The sequence below is a fragment of the Mesoplodon densirostris genome, chromosome 18, assembly GCF_025265405.1.
Source record: "Mesoplodon densirostris isolate mMesDen1 chromosome 18, mMesDen1 primary haplotype, whole genome shotgun sequence".
NCBI classification, from domain to species: domain Eukaryota; kingdom Metazoa; phylum Chordata; class Mammalia; order Artiodactyla; family Ziphiidae; genus Mesoplodon; species Mesoplodon densirostris.
This window is the reverse complement of record NC_082678.1, coordinates 7366659-7383041: the sequence shown is the minus strand read 5'-3', so window position 1 is coordinate 7383041 and position 16383 is coordinate 7366659. Positions and strand designations below refer to the sequence as shown.

Sequence of the window (16383 nt, the reverse complement as noted above, 5' to 3'; positions counted from 1 at the left end):
ACACCGGACTCGGGGGAGGCCCCTCGTGCCACTCCTTCCTGATGGTGCCCCAGGTCCCGGTCTGCTCTGGTGTGATGCGACCCACGCTTCCCCAGGTGCATCTCAATAACCATCGGCCGGGAGGAAGGGCTGGTGGCTCCGGTGAGAGTCGTAAACCTGAGCCCCCAGCAGGCCTATCACTGCTAAATAAGGGGCGGTGGTGGAGCGGTAGACCTGGGGGCCCGAGACCAACTTCCCCCATTGGCTGTGCCTGGAGAAGCGTGGAATTGCCCTCCACTTTCTTCTCGCACCCTCTCCATCCTCTTCGTGGGTCTTCCCGCCCCCTCCCCCTCATGTCGGTCTCACGGGAGACCAGCCAGCCTCTTGGTTCTTTTTTTTTTTAAAGAAGATGTTGGGGGTAGGAGTTTATCAATTAATGTATTTAGTTTGGCTGTGTCGGGTCTTTGTTTCTGTGCAAGGGCTTCCCCTAGTTGTGGCAAGCCGGGACCATTCTTCATCGCGGTGCGCGGGCCTCTCACTATCGCGGCCTCTCTTGTTGCGGAGCACAGGCTCCAGACGCGCAGGCTCAGTAGTTGTGGCTCACGGACCTAGTTGCTCCGCGGCATGTGGGATCTTCCCGGACCAGGGCTCGAACCCGTGTCCCCTGCACTGGTAGGCAGATTCTAAACCACTGCACCACCAGGGAAGCCCCAGCCCCTTAATTCTTTCCAGGAAGAAATCACACGTTATTCCCAGCTAGCCTCCCCTGCCAGAGTGGATCCGGAGGGCTTGGCTTTTGAAGTGGAGATGTTGCTGGGAGGTAAGAAGATGGGGCTGCTCATCTGATGTTTGCTGATGGCCAGTGGGGTCTTGGGGGTCTGTCTCTGCATCACCACTGCTGGATGTAATTCGTTGACTGAGAAGAGGGAGAGACAGGAGGCAAAACAGGTTAGTTAGCAGCTCCTGGGCCTGCCGGTTTCAGAACATTGTCTTAAGCCCTCTGAAGCCAGAGTAATCAAAGTGAAATGTAGCAGCCCCGGTCCTTGTCTTAAAGGGCCGGGATCAGGTTCTCCCATCCTTTGCGCCTGAGTCAGGGGGAAAAAAAAGCTTCTTTCCAAAGCTTTTCCTGTTTCATGTAATTCTCAAGACTCTCAAAAAAAAGTCTTCCTGGGTTTGACGGTCTACAGTGAGCCAGGCTGTAAGCTAAGTGCTTGAATGCTTTGCCTTTTAATTCAGTCCTCATGACACCTCTACTGAGGAGGTGGTATTATCAGTCTCATTTTATGGGTTGGGCAGCTGAGGCTCAGAGATCTGAGTCGTGCTACCTACCGGAGAGTGGTGATCCCGACGGAGAGCACGACCTCTGACCTCACGTCTTGCCGTCCTCCCGCTGCAGCTGGCTCTACACAGTCAGCATTTCAAACGGCCCCTTGATGTTGCTTCTCTGGCACCTGTCCCGTCTTTCCAGCTAGATCGTCAGCTCCTTCACTTATACTGAGTGCTGAGCAACGGGGCCTACAGAGACATTTTTATGGGGCCGTGGAATGGAGGAATGGGCCATCCAGAAGTGACTGAATAACTTCAGTCCCCTCTCCGGATTCCTGCCAAGGAAGCCCTTCTAGACTCCACCTGCACTGACACGCAAGCACACGCAGACACAAAGCCAAACTGTAGCCGCCTTTCACACTCTGAGTCCGTCTCACCGTGAATCGTGGGTACTTGGTGTGTGTCTCTGGGCTAGATTTCCTGAAACCTGATGATGAAACAAAGCACACGTTACTCATCTGGCACTTCCTGAGAATGGCACGTGCCACAGCCGGACTCTTTACCACGTGTCTGGGGGTCAGGCCAAGGCCCCTAGCTGGGGCAAGGCAAGGTCCCAGCCCCCACTGAGCATTCTCCACTAGGAAGCCGACCGGTGCTTCCCCGTTCCAGACCCCTCCCAGGGTTCAGGATATCCGTTGCTAAGCCTACACCTCCTATCCCTCTGGCCGCCCCGAGCCCGTCTGTCACTCTCACTGTGGAGAAGGGACCGACAACTTCTGAGCCACCCTCTGCTGCGGAAGTCAGCGGGTTTCTCTGCAGCTCTCGCTTGGTGCAAATCCACTCAGAGAGTGACCCCCCCCCAAGTAAAGGTGCAGGGTGCCAGGGAGGGTCAAAGGGTGGGGTGACAGATGTGGCTTCTGGACTATAGCCCGGGGCTCTCTCCTCACCCTCTCCCGCTCCCAGGCATCTCACTTACCTGCACCTTGAGGGTTCATCACCCCTCCTTGGAATCTGTCCCTGTGGGTGCCTGGCCTTTGGGAATCCTGGAGAACGTACCGGGAGGTGCGCTGAGTAAGAGGGTCTTGGGCATTTTGTGGCTTTGGCTGAGGCTGCGGCAGTGGCTGCGCGGGTGGTGACTGATGGCTGGTTTTTTTTTTTCAGATTGCCGTTCCTCTTCTTGGAGTTTCTTCAGTTCCTGTCAAGAAGCCCCCCGCAAGTGGCATCTTCCTCCCTCCCCACCCAGTCACCCCCCTGCCAGAGACACTGAGGGGAGCAAGGCAAGGGAATCCAGAGGTGGAGGTGGCTGGAGGGTGTCTGTTCCCTGGAGTTGGAGGCTGAGGCTGGAGCCTGAGCTCTCTCCCCTCACCCACCCACACCCAAGGACTGTTTCTGTAGCAACAGTGCCCCCCGGCACAGCCCCTGCCCAGGAAACAGCAGCCTCTGGCCACCTACCTCCTGGCTCGGGAGCTGCGCGCGCACTGAAAACCGTTTGCAGTGCCAGAGGGTAAAGAATAATCTCTTGCAAATGCTTTGAAACAGCACTGTCCGATGGAAATATAACGAGGGCCGTATATAATTTAAAATGCTCTGTTAGCCACATAACAGTGTAAGAAGAAATAGGTGAAACTGACTGTAATAATATATGTTACTCCACCCAATACAGCCAAAACGTAAAACCAATATGAAAATATTAATGAGATAGTTTATAGTCTTTGTTTTTGTATTAAGTCTTCAAAACCCGGAGGGCATTTTATACTCAACAGCACACCTTAATTTAGACACTACATTTTGATTTAAAATATTTGATCTATATTTAGAGTTCAGATAATTTATAGTCGAAGAAGTAGGTTCACATATCTACGTTGTTCCAGACATACTTAAAAATGTTCCGGTATGTAAAATGAAATGAAAATTTGTCTTAAAGAGTATATTTAAATACATTAAATGTATGTAACATTTAAAATTCAGTTCCTCGGTCTCACTAGCCACGTCTCAAGGGCTATAGCACCCAGACTGGTGGCCACCCTAGTGGGCAGCGCAGCTTTGAAACCTCCCGAGCCTGACCCTTCAATCCCACGTGAGGCCTCAGCCTAGTACAACAGCAAAGCTGAGTCACCCCAATACACACACACACACACACACACACACACACACACACAGAGTCCCTCCAAGACATCAGAGGACCTTGCTTTCCTCCAGCCCAAGCAAAACAACATTCACCAGGTAATGGACAGCTTCCTTGGGGTCTGTCGTCTTCCCTCCCCATCCCCTCCGTGTCCCCGGAAGGACCCTGGTGAACGGGGCCCCTCTCACGCACCTGCTCTTGCTGCTGCTGCTGCTGCTGCTGGGTGGTCAGCCACCTCCTCCGGTCCAAAGCCATCTGCCGGCGACGGGCCTCCCAGTGGTACGCGCTGCCCATGATGGTGGCGGTGACAGAAGGCCCCAGGCAGGGGCTGGGGGCAGACAGAGCTCAGGAGGCTGCCACTGCCCCCACCACTTCCGTCTCCTCCCACCTCACCCCCCTGGCCTGTGACCAGAACCACCTCACAATGCGGCCGCTACCGGGGCAACTGGGCAGCACCCCCCCCCCACCGCCTGTCTTGTGAAGGCGGCGGGTGTTCTTCCCAAGCCTCCTAGAGAGCATCTGTACCTTTCTCTCCAGGGCCCTGGGCAGGTAGAAGACACCTTTCCACCTTAGTCTTGCGTTTCAGTGGACCCCGGGGACAATCCCCGAGTGGCCTGGCTTTCCTCTCTGGTTTCTTTCTCCTACCCTTCCCAGGATTCCAGCCTCCTCATCTGGGCCTCTGCTGACCCCTCCCTTCCCTCCTCCCTCGGTCCTCCGTCTCCCCACGCCGTGCTGACTCAAGAACATACAGGGACTTCCCTGGCGGTCCAGTGGTTGGCACTCCGCGCTTCCACTGCAGGGGGCTCAGGTTCCATCCCTGGTTGGGGAACTAAGAGCCCGCGTGCCGCGTGGTGCAGCCACAGAAGGAAAAAAGAAAAAGAAAATCCGAGACCCAGCCAGCTCTCACTGGGGTCTGAGCTCTGTGAAGGCAAAGTGGCTTATTAGAAAGTACCCTTGGGCTTCCCTGATGGCGCAGTGGTTGGGAGTCCGCCTGCCGATGCGGGGGACACGGGTTCGTGCCCCAGTCCGGGAGGATCCCACATACCGCGGAGCGGCTGGGCCCGTGAGCCATGGCCGCTGAGCCTGTGCGTCCGGAGCCTGTGCTCCGCAACTGGAGAGGCCGCAGCGGTGAGAGGCCCGCGTACCGCAGAAAGGAAAAAGAAATAATAAGAAGAAGAAAGTACCCTGGTTCTGGGGATTTAATATGCTAGGCTCAAGCCTACCCTCTCTCTCTTCCTCTGACCCTGGACTCAGCTGACCTCTCTGGGCCTCGGTTTCCTTGCCTGGAAAACCAGAAAGGTAGCACTTGTTACCTTCCTCACGGGGATCATACAGGACCACGTGGGTCCATGCATGAGGGGTATGTGAAATGAAATATAAAGTTGCTCAGCTACAGGTTGGTATTATTTATTATCCTACCTGATTTGCATCCTGTTGGGGAGGAAAAATTCGTCCTCTAGCCTTCTAGGTTCTTTGGCTGGTCTAATGACCAAATTGACATCGGACAGACTAATAGGAGAAAAACAAGTATAATTACATATGTTCAGGGATCCCATAAGGATATGAGACCCAAGGGCAGCTGAGGCTTGCATGCCGTCCTGAGCTAAAGGAATGCGATAAGGGCCTAGGGCTTCAAAGCAGAGAAGGGTGAGTCACCGGACCAAAAGAAGGGTAACGGGATGTTTGCCCTGCTGTGCAGATGGGTCTCTCAGATAAAAGTTGTCTCTGATAGTAACTCTCTCTGAGCCAGGCCCCCTATCTAAATTCTTTTAGGCAGTTGAGGGGGAGGTAAAAAGCTCTTCCCGTGTCTTTGGGGCCTCCGTGGCTTTCGACCCGAATAACCCCACCCCAGGCCAGAGTGGCACATTCTGGGGAGACTCATTTTGAACTCCTTGGGTCTCCAGGAGATGGAGTGGCCAGGGGAGGGTGTCATTTCATGAAGCCCAGGGGCAGGCTTCTGGGGGCAGGGACTGGGTAGATGGTGGGTCTTTCCCCAAAGAGATAAATTTTTCTAGAAACAGCAGAGGCTGGGTCCAACTGGAAGCAAGAGAAGGGTACAGGTGAAGAAGGGGCTTCCACCCAGCCTCAGCCTCAGGCACTGTTGATGGGGGAGGGAGGGTGCGGGGTGCGGCCCTTGACCCTGAAAACAGGTTCAAACAGAGAGTCTGAACCTCAAACAGAGAGTTTGTCTGTCGACTCAGGCAGCCGGTCGAGTGGAGTCATCTAGCGCTCTGGAGTCAAACAGACGCAGGTTCAGTCCTGCCGGTGTCACCGACCGCCTGGGGGAACTTGGGCAGGTCACTCAGCGTCTCTGGGCCTTTCGTCTGAAGGTTGTCAGAAGACACTATAGGATGCTTGGGAAGTGCCCGCCGTCACGGTGGGCATCTGGCTGTGGCCAGCTGCTAGGGGTGCCCCAGCTCTGCTGAGGGTCCAGTGGGACGTGAGCCTTGCTAGAAAACTTTCTCCCTTTTTCAAAGACGGTGCTACTCCCTTCTCCCCGTCCTAGCGCCCAGGGATGTCATTTGCGACAAGGGATACACAAGGTTCTCCGGATACAAAAAATGAAATGGAGGCTTGTCACTGGACATTTATTTTCGCAGCATTTATCTTCCTATAAACGAATTCTGCAACTATGTAGGTGGAAAGTGCCTATCTTACGAGAAAGGGAAAGAGAAAGGCACTTGACTGTCTCAGTCATTAAATGGGCAAAAGAGGAAGTGGGTTCCTGTTGGTATCTCTTCCTCGATTTGCCTCTTACTGTCCTCCTACCTTAGGAAGGACAGGGCTCAGATGTGGAGACGCTCAGGGTGGGGGAGGTGGGCTGGGCTGAACCTGGGGAACTGTTTCCAACCCTCTGAGCCAGTGGTCCTGCGAGAGGAGGGATTTTCAGGGCAGATCTGCCAAGACCGCGCCCTCCCCACTCTCCTCTCCGTTTCTGAGCCCCTCTCATGCCTTCCCTGTGCACGCTGCCTCTCGCAACCCCGCCTCTGACCTCAGAACTCCTTCTGGCTCTAGATTCTACTCCGTAGCCCACTCCACCCCTGTCAATATGGATTTTAGCTCATATCGGCCCTCAGGGAACTTCCCGTGCTGTGAACTGATTGTAGCCACTTGCACATTGCATTTCTAATAGAGCTTGTTATCATACAAGACCCAGACTCTTTTGCCATGGAAAGAACAGGGTATGGTTAGAAGCGTGGGCCAGGTAAACCTTATGAACTACCGGCTGCATTATGTATCATCAGGCGTGCGAATGTGATCTAGCGGCGGCTCTACCCCTCTGATCAGTTTCCTCCCCTGCAGGGTAGGGGTAATAATAATACCTCCATCCTAGAGGTGTTGTGATGATGGAAGGAAATAATCCGTGTCACACATCGGGTTCCATAAACAGAGGCTTTCATTATTATGGTAGTTCACGGATTTAAGATGCCATCTTTTGTGAGAGGTACCATTATTTTACCTAGCCCTAAGAAAGACAGGACGAAAGAAACAAGGAAAGACGTGCTGCGACGTAAACAGCGACAGTGCTTTCTCCTGGCATCGAATGTGAGACGCATCCTGGTTCCTGAGATGTAAAGATGTGAAAAAGATGGGCATCCTGGAATGGACAAAATCAGGCATCACTGTGGAGCGTGACGCCGCCTTCTGTTGGGGGCTGTTGAAAGACCGAAAGGAAAATGTGGGGATTTGCTGGCCTCCGTAATGGCAGGCAGGCAAGTTGTGAAAAGCCCAGTTCTTGGTTGAGTCTAACCAGTTTGATGGATCCAGTCTAGCTGGGCAGGAAACTTGCTCTCCAGCGCACAGACTCTTACGTTGTAGCGCCAGGACCCGGAGCACATTCGGGGTGGGGGCAGGGGGGTGAAGAGCAGACGGTCTGCTGGTCCACGCACACCCCTGATGACGTTGCTGGGAAAAACAATCTCCCTTTCCGACTGCAAAGTCAGACAGACCGATCCGGTTCTGTTGCTGGTCCTAAGAGTGAAAGCTTTTGTTTTGTGACTGGGAAGCCAAGGAGAAGGCGGGAGAAAGGAGAATTGAGGGCGAGAGGGCGGGGTCAGAAAGGAGGGAGAGGAGGTCAGAGAAAACAAAATGGTATCTCCCTCCCTGTCTCTTCAACTAGGGAAAGCTGACAAGTGATGAAAAGAAACCTGAGGGAGCCGTCCAAGAGGTCAGGGTAAAACTTGAGGTGAAGGCAGGGCTGCTGCAGGGCCAGGAGAAACAGATGCAGTGAGGCCTGGACTTGAAGAGGCTGTCCTCCCCAGCCGGCAGGGCACCCAGCAGACCTCTGATGCCCAGGGATGGAACACTTAGAAGTACCTGGAGTTGGCAGCCTTGGCACGGGCAGACCTTATCTGAGTGTGCAAGGCTTCCCCGGCAGCAAAGAGCAGTGGATGTGGTTGAGTGGCAGCCAGAGGAGAGGAAGGGAAGAACACGGCAGATGCCCCTTGCGGACCACAGGGACGAGGTCATGTTCGACTGTGTGACCCCAGGACCCACACAGTGACAGGCACAGAGTTAGGTGTGATACCAGAGAATCAGTTGAATCAAGACTCTTAAAAACAGGATATCAGAAGATTGTTTTTTAAAAAAAGAGAAGCCCAGGGCTTCCCTGGTGGCGCAGTGGTTGGGAGTCCGCCTGCCGATGCAGAGGACACGGGTTCGTGCCCCGGTCCGGGAGGATCCCGCATGCCGCGGAGCGGCTGGGCCCGTGGGCCGTGGCCGCTGAGCCTGCCCGTCCGGAGCCTGTGCTCCGCAGCGGGAGAGGCCACAGCGGTGAGAGGCCCGCATACCGCAAAAAAAAAAAAAAAAGAGAGAGAAGTCATATATATATATATATATATATATATATATATATATATATATACACTTTTTAATATGATAAATTTGGCATCTGAAACTGATGAGAAGATGGACTATTTCATATATGAAATTGGGACAACTGGGTAGCCATCCAGACAAAATAAAGTCAGATCTATACCTGAACTCAAATACTAGGACAAATGTGAAGTAGGTTAGAGATGGAAACGCAAAAAGATCAACAGTTCAAAAGGCGGTGGGCAGGGGATAGGAACGTGCAGCTCACAGAAAATAATAATGGATCTCAAGCACGTGAAAAGCTGTACAACCTTGCTCGTAGTGAGAGATAACATTGGATATTATGCAAAAGTTTGATAACATGATGGTTGGGCAAGGCTGTGGGAAACAGTCACTGGTTGAGAAGTGGGCACTGGTTGTGCCCTTCCAGTCTCTGTCTCTGGCTGATCGTTTCCAACTCCCTGGCAGCAATGGTAACTGGGTCCATAGTGAGATTGTAGGACACTTGGACAAAGGCTCACCAGCCAGCCACGTCCTGCTGTTGCCTGAACTTTTATAGGCTAGGCACTTTGGTCTGTACACATGGACGTGAGCTGGCTGAGGGGCACTGACTCACGTTCACTGAACTCACAAGAAGCTGGTGCGTGAATTAGAATGCTAAGTCGTTAGTGTACAAAGGGAGATACTCCTTTGCAATGACAGAACATGCATGTCTGCAATCCAAGGTCCCTCATTCTAAAGATCAAAATACCTAGGAAGCTAAATTGGTGAGCACAAGATGACCTGATAAACACGGAAGCAAGCAGAAATGTAGTGGGACACAGTGAGGGTCGTAATAATTACCAGGAGCCAGGAGGTCTGCTCATCTCTTTCTGTGTGGACAAATCGCATAATTTAATATTGACGCATTCGGGTGTTCGACCAAATTCATGTGTTCGTGTGTCTAGTGTTATGTCAGGCCCTATTCTAAGCACTGAGGAGATCAATGTGGACAAAACGGACAAAGTTCCCTGCTCTGGAGCTTACATGCCGTTAGGCTAGAAGGCAATAAAGAAATAAATGTGTAAGATGTCGGGTGACATGTGCTATGGAGTCAAATAAAACCAGGTGAATGAGGGAAGATGAAGCACAGGACTATATGTTAATATTCTCATTTTTCTAGACGAAGAGGGTAAGCTACAGAGAAGTGAGTTGCCTGCGATATTTTCCCTTATGTTTGGTACTTACAGGGGTACCATATTCTAGGCGTGTCTCGTAATTCTTAAGATTATGTCTAATAATTTCTCATTTCCTTATCTCCAATTTACAGATAATGTGGCTCCGTCGAAGACAGACGGTTGAGCGGGGAGGCCAAGTCACGCACCAGGTCACACGATTATTAACAGGTAGAGAGGGATTAGAGACTAGGTGTTCCAAGTCTCTGCTCTTAACCGCTGCACCGGACAGCTTGTTCCTGTCTCTCTTCAGACAGGCCTGTGTGTCAGGCTCAGCAACACTTCCTCTCATGGTGGGCGGGACACCCAAGAACAACTTCTCTTTCTTCTGGTGCCCTTTTCTAGGTCCCGCGCTCTTCGTAGATGGATCCGACCTCTTCCGCTAACTAGCTGTGTGGTCTTGGGCAAAGTTGCTCGCCGTCTCTGTGTCAACCGCTCCATCTGTAGGTAGACTCTGCAAGTCTGATAGAAGGAGAGCGCTTAGCGCAAAGCCCGGCCCCAACAATAAATGTTTCCTATTGTGTTGTTACAGGCAACACAGTTGCTCAGTTGTTTCAGTGTCACAGCCATGACGCCTTCACTGGAACCTCGTTGGACACTAGGGCCCACATTCTAGACTACCAAACCAAGGTCGCCTCATTAGCTCCCTTTATACTCCCTCGACCCCACACGGTAGGCACTGAGGTTTCCACTTCTCAGCTGGGGAATTAAGGCTCTGGAGGTGAAGGAGTTTGCCCTGGTGGCCTGCAGCCGGGGCAGGGCGGGGGTCCTGACAACCAGGGCAGCAGTGCTCACCGGGCGCGATCTCGGGTCCCAAGTTCTCTCCGCAGCCCCTGCCAGGCGACACCGGACAGGCACTCCTGGACTCCCAGCCTTCGACCGGGTCTTCGGCCTGGACAGAGTCAGCCCGTGGGACCCTATGGTCTTCACAGTGAAGACCAGATGACGTTTTTCGTACTCGGACCAGTCTGCTGCAAATCAGTTCCACAGCCGCCCTCCTCGATTCTCCCAGCCCCAATTCCCCTGAATTCTGTCTTTACGCGAGAGCCGGTGCCTAAGAAGGGGTCCGCCCCAGCCCAGCCTCCGCTCCTGCGCGCGGAGGCGGTTCCGAGGACTGGGCGGATCAACCCGCGCGGCTACACCTACCCGCGCGGAAAGGGCGGGGCATGCAAATTGGAAATGGCGCTCCCGCCCGAGGACGACGAAGCTACCGCAGGTACAGGATTCCTCTTCTACAATGTAGAGAATAAAAAATCTTCACGAGAGTGTGGTGTGGTGCCACCCACAGTACTGTCACCGGAGCAAAGGAAGTGAGGCCTCGAGTGAGCCGTGACAGGGGTCACACTGAGTCTAATATGGATGAGAGGAGGACGGTGACAGCGATGGGAAGGCGCTAGGTATCGCTTCTCGGCCTTTTGGCTAAGATCAAGTGTAGTATCTGTTCTTATCAGTTTAATATCTGATACGTCCTCTACCCGAGGACAATATATTAAATGGATTTTTGGAGCTGGGAGTCGGAATAGGAGCTTGCTCCGTCCACTCCACGCATCGACCTGGTATTGCAGTATTTCCAGGACTGGTGCACCCCTCCTGGGGAAATAATTGGTGTTTAAAAAGTAAGAGCCATGTGTGTGTGCGTGAGAGTGAGTAAGAGCGTGTGTGTTTTTTAGATTGTACGGTTGGGGGTTTTTGTGTTTGTAGAGTGTAGTGTGTTTTCTCTGGTAGAAGTGTTTTGCGTCTGCTTTTTGCCTTGTAGACTCAAGTGCAGGTTACGCGTGATTGCGTTGTTTTCAGAAACAAGCGTGACTAGTAAGAGAAAAGAGAAGGTTCACTTTCTCTGGCAACTGATTCACAATTTTCTATTGGGCAGCGGGGGAAGAGTTTGTTTTCCCGTTGTGGAAAAACGCCAACGCGCGGAAGCTGTCTGACTTTTACGTCTTGTGAGGCTGTGGGGTGGTTTGGCTCTTTTTCGGTCATCACTGCGGATGAAAGAAAAAAGAGTGGTCTCCAGACGGGGTTAAATACCTCCTTCCTAGTGTTACCATGAGGATTAAGTAAGACGAAATGTGTGAGATACTCAGCCTAGGGGACGGGCATACACTAAGTCGTCTATCCCTCGTAGCCGTTAGTTTGGCCCGGGAGGCCAGTTTACTCTTCCTCAGAAAGCATACAGAGTAATACATTCACATTGAACACCGAAACTGCGATTTTTGCCCCTGTGTGTGTGACGTGAGAAATCAGTGCTTCTCAATTTTTAATGTGCACAGGGATCGATCCCCTGTGGACCTTACAAGAATGCAGATCCTGGTTCAGTGCGGGGGTCACGGACTGAGTTGTGCCCCCAAAGTTCGTATCTTGTAGCCCTATTGGGAGGGGAGGCCTCTGGGGCCGATGAGGTTAAGAAAAAAAGGTGATGAGGGTTGGGGTCTTCGTGTTGGAATCAGCTCCCCAATGAGGGGAGGCACCGGAGAGCTTGTCCTTTCCCTCTCTCTCTAACCACATGAGGAGAGGGAGGGAAGTCCACCCCCTGCAAGCCAAGAGAGGCATCTCCCCAGAACCCTGCCAGGTTGGCACCCTGATCGGGGCCTTCCAGCCTCCAGAACTGTGAGAAAATACATTTCAGTTCTTTAAGCCACTGGCCTGTGGCACTTTTATTTTGGCAGCCCCGGCAGCCCTAAGACCGGAGGTCTGACTTGGTGCCTGCATCCTGCGTTTCTCACCAGCTCCTGGGCGATGCGGCTGCTGCTGCTCACAGACCGCACTTTGAGCGGCAAAGGCCTAGAACAGATTACTAGAAAGTGACCCTAAAGGCTGTATATTTTCCCTGACGATGAGTATTTTCAGTGTTCTCCCGTACATCCACAACCGGGATCTGTTATGATAACCGCACACCCCTCACCGCTCTGGCCTGTCAGAGGCCCTCAGCAAATCGTTGCCACAGAGAAGAATGGATGAGCCCAGGGTTGTGCCTGACAGTTGGCTGCCGGGCCTCGGGGGAAGATCTCTGCCCTTGAACGACCTTTGGAAGCCTCGTGGGTGAGTCAGGCAGCCTGTCTCTCCTCCGAGAGTTGGGGGTGATAACACTTCCTCAGGGTCCTGTAAAGGTAAAATGAGATTGTGACCAGGAATGTGCCATAAGCAGTGCCTGGCTCACACTGGAACTCCTTGATGCAACGCTCACGTTGGCCTCCTGACCTGGAAGCTGACCAGACTGTCCCGGTCAGGGCAACCAGCGGGCCCGGGCGGGAGGATAAGAATGGGTGGGGTGGGGTGGGGTGGGCGCGGAGAGATGAGGGAATTTATTTAGAGCCCCTTTTTATTTTCTGGGACATGGAAAATACTTCCGTGCCTGGCCTTCACCCATTTTTTTCCCTGTTGAATGGTTGTTCTTTTATAATAACTTCTAGGAGCTCGTTATGTGTTAGAAAGAGAAGTAGTTTTTCTGTGATTGGGGTTGCAAATATTTATTCTTCCTTGTTTTGTCATTAATCACCTGTAAGTGGTGTGACACCCCTGGGCAGGTGCTGGGAGTAGACAGAGGCAGGCCAGAAGGCGTTCCTGCCCTCAGGGCGCCTCCAACCCAGGATGGGGACTAAGACACCTGCCCAGATGGCCAGAACACCAAGCAGGACAAGGAGGAGGCCAGTGAGAGATGAACAGCTGGTTGGGGTGTTCGGACCACAGCCACCCTTTCTCAGGGAAGCCAAATGAGTTGAGCAGAAGGTGGTCTGATGCACACAGATCTGGACAGGGCTCATGGGATGGGGGGGCCTGAAGAGCCTTGTCAAGCACATCACACATTGTCTCATTTGACCTTCATCCATTCGTGCAACAAATATTCACCGAGTGCCAAGTACATACGGAGCACTACCACAGGTGCTGAGGAAAGAGCAGCAAACAAAACCTTTACCATCGAGGTGAAAAGCAGTACAGCACTCATATCTGTACCTGCGTGAGTAGACCTACATGCCTCTGTGTCTGTGTGTCCGTATCTATGTGTATGTATATCTATGCCACGTGACAATCATAGGTGTCAATGATGACTTGGCAGCCGGCAGGGAAATAAGACCAGGTGAAGTGGGATGTGAAACAGGAACGCTCAGGGTGGGTAGGTGGAGATAGTTGACAACACTGTAAAATGGAATTGTTTCTATTTTACAGGCAAGAAGTGACTTTCCCTAGAGTGTACTTATCAAGACAGTCCCATGTGCTTGCATTTCCACGCGTAGCTTCACAAGTCCACTAATCAGAGAAGCATTATCATTATCCCCAGTTAAAAAAATCATGATCCCCAATTTTAAAAAAACCGAGGCCCCAGTGTTGAGTGAGATGCTTGAATGCAAACCCTGACTTTGTTTCACATTAGCTGTGTGACCTTAGGCGAGTTGCTTGGCCTCTCAGCAGCACTTCAGTGTCTAGCAGCGCCGCGTGGCTCGTGGGATCCCAGTTCCCCGACCAGGGATGGAACCCGGGCCCCCGCTCCCACCCCCCGCAGTGAAAGCGCCGAGTCCTAACCACTGGGCCGCCAGGGAATTCCCTCACACACTTCAAATATTCTTAACTTTAAATATTCTTAGTCACGTTAAAAAATAAAGAGAAACGAGTGAAATTCAGTTTAATATTCTCTTTAACTCAAGATACCTTGGGAATTCCCTGGCGGTCCAGTGGTTAGGAGTCGGGGTCGGGGGTGGGGGTGGGGGGGCCGGGTTTGATTCCTGGTCGGGGTTACCGGGAGCTGCGGCGCGGCCACAAACGTAGAACAAAAAACAAAAACAGATATCTGAAATATCACTTCAACACGTAACTAATACGGAAATCACGGAGATATCTGACAGTTTTTAATACTAAGCCTTTGCAATCCCGTGTGTATTTCACACTTAACAGCACATACGGATTAGGAGGAGCCACCTTCCTAGCGCTCCCTAGCCGCGAGTGAGTGGCTAGTGGCTGTGACAGCTCAGGTCAACAGAATGGGGATGAGAGTGGAGGGAAACGAGTGAGGCGCTTGCCTTGGCCAAAAAATTTCAGGGAGCACCAAAGACCCAGTAATCAAAATAAATCTCTCGATTATCTTAGAATCCAGGTAAGATGCGTTATACCAAAATATTACTTACCTTGATTGCTGAAGTGGCACTCCCTTAAATGTTTCGCCCGCCCGCCCCGAAGGCTAGTTTCCCACCGGCCTCACCTAGTCCTGGCCCCGGATACTACTACTAATACCCACCCCGTGGAGTTATGGGGAGAATCGAATGGGTTAATACACACGGAGCGCTCGGCAGAGGGGCGGCCACTGGGAAGGGCTCAGGCAGCACCCGCCATCAGGCTTTCCCTGCGGCGGGGTGAAACGACCCACTGGGTTTCAGTCGTACATCAGTGATACCTTCTAGCTCTTCTGAGATCCAGTGGAAGAAACAGAAACTCCCCAACTAAAGTGAAGCTCTGTTAGGAAGGGGGATGGAAAAGGTTTACGCTGCCTGGGCAGCCTGCAAGCCTTTCCCACAGAGAAGCGTTGCCGCTGCGAAACTTTATCCCCGCTTTGCCAGAGGCCTTAATTTATTTATGGGCCTTGATGCCCAGAGCGTCCCTGGCAGTCACTCTCCTCTCTGGTGTCCTGCCACCCCAGGCCAGATCTTCCCCCTCTTCACCCCTGGATCGGGCCAGGACCCTCCTAAGTGCTTCTCCGATTCAGTCTGTTTTGCACACCTTTTGTTCACTCAACAAACGTTTACTGTGCACCTCCTACAGGCCGGGCACTGGGCTAGTGCTGGGATACAGAGGTGAAGTGCTGACGAGGGTCGCCGCCCTCAAGGATCTCGGATTTCAGTGGCGGAGATACAGGACTGCCCCCAACGAGTGGTGAATGGTGGACTTGAAGTCCGGGGTGGGATGAAATACAAAGGAGGGCCGCAATCATCCTGGGGTGGGGTGGGGTGGGGTGCGGAAGAGCCCCTGAGGAAGGCTTGCTGGGGCAGCTGAAGCCGAAGCGGAGCCCAGAGGCTCTGCGTAAGAATTAGACAGGTGAGGAGGAGGTGTCGGGAGAGGAGGTCTCAGGCAGAGGAAGCTTTCTGTAGGAAGCCCGGGATCTGGGTTCATTCGTAGAAGCACCGACCGACGCAGGCGCTTGAGTTGGAGAGAATCCCTCCAGCTGCTCAGCCCGACCCTCCGCATTCACACACCTCCTCCCTTCCCCACTGTGGGCCATCCGCCTTCCGCCTGACAGGGAGATTACCCCACCGGCCCTGGGAAGCGCCCCCCCCACCTAGATCTTTCGCTCCCCGGACTCAGGATGAGCGCCCCATCCGACCCTACGAAGCGGAGGCCTATTTAACACAGTGCAGTCTGGGCGTTTCTAGCGAATGTGTCTTGAGACCTCGTCTTCAGGAAAACTCTCAGCCAACGGCTCCTCCCACAGGCCCCTCTAGCCGCCCACCCCGAATCCCCTACGGTTCGGTCTTTTGTCTCCGCTTGCATTGATGCCAAAGAGGAGCTCCCCGGCAGCAGCCCAGAGGATAAGGTCAGCCCGCCGGAGCCACGCCCCCTTGGGCGGGCAGGGGCGGGGCATGCGAATTAGAAATGGCGCTCCAGCCCGAGAACGACGAAGCTACAACAGATCCAGGATTCCTCTTCTACAATGTAGAGAATAAAAACTCTGCACGAGAGTGTGGTGTGGTGCCACCCACAGTACTGTCACCGAAGCAAAGGAAGTGAGACCTCGAGTGAGCCGTGACAGGAGTCACACTGAGTCAAATATGGATGAGAGGAGGACGGTGACAGGGATGGCAGGCGGTTAGGTATCGCTTCTCGGCCTTTTGGCTAAGATCAAGTGTAGTATCTGTTCTTATCAGTTTAATATCTGATACGTTCTCTACCCGAGAACAATATATTAAACGGATTTTTGGAGTTAGGAGCCGGAGTAGGAGCTTGCTCCGCCCGCTCCACGCATCGACTTGGTATTGCAGTGTCTCCAGGCCTGGTGCACGTCCC

At 52.9% G+C, this 16383-nt stretch overlaps 2 non-coding genes across 2 annotated transcripts; both read left to right on the top strand.

The window, feature by feature from the left end:
* Positions 1–10798: 10798 nt before the first annotated feature.
* On the top strand, positions 10799–10989 carry LOC132479403 (U2 spliceosomal RNA). The gene has a single exon (XR_009530522.1). It is a non-coding gene; the product is annotated as a U2 spliceosomal RNA (small nuclear RNA).
* A 5203-nt stretch (positions 10990–16192) lies between these two features.
* Positions 16193–16383, top strand: LOC132479405 (U2 spliceosomal RNA). Its single transcript, XR_009530524.1, has one exon. It is a non-coding gene; the product is annotated as a U2 spliceosomal RNA (small nuclear RNA).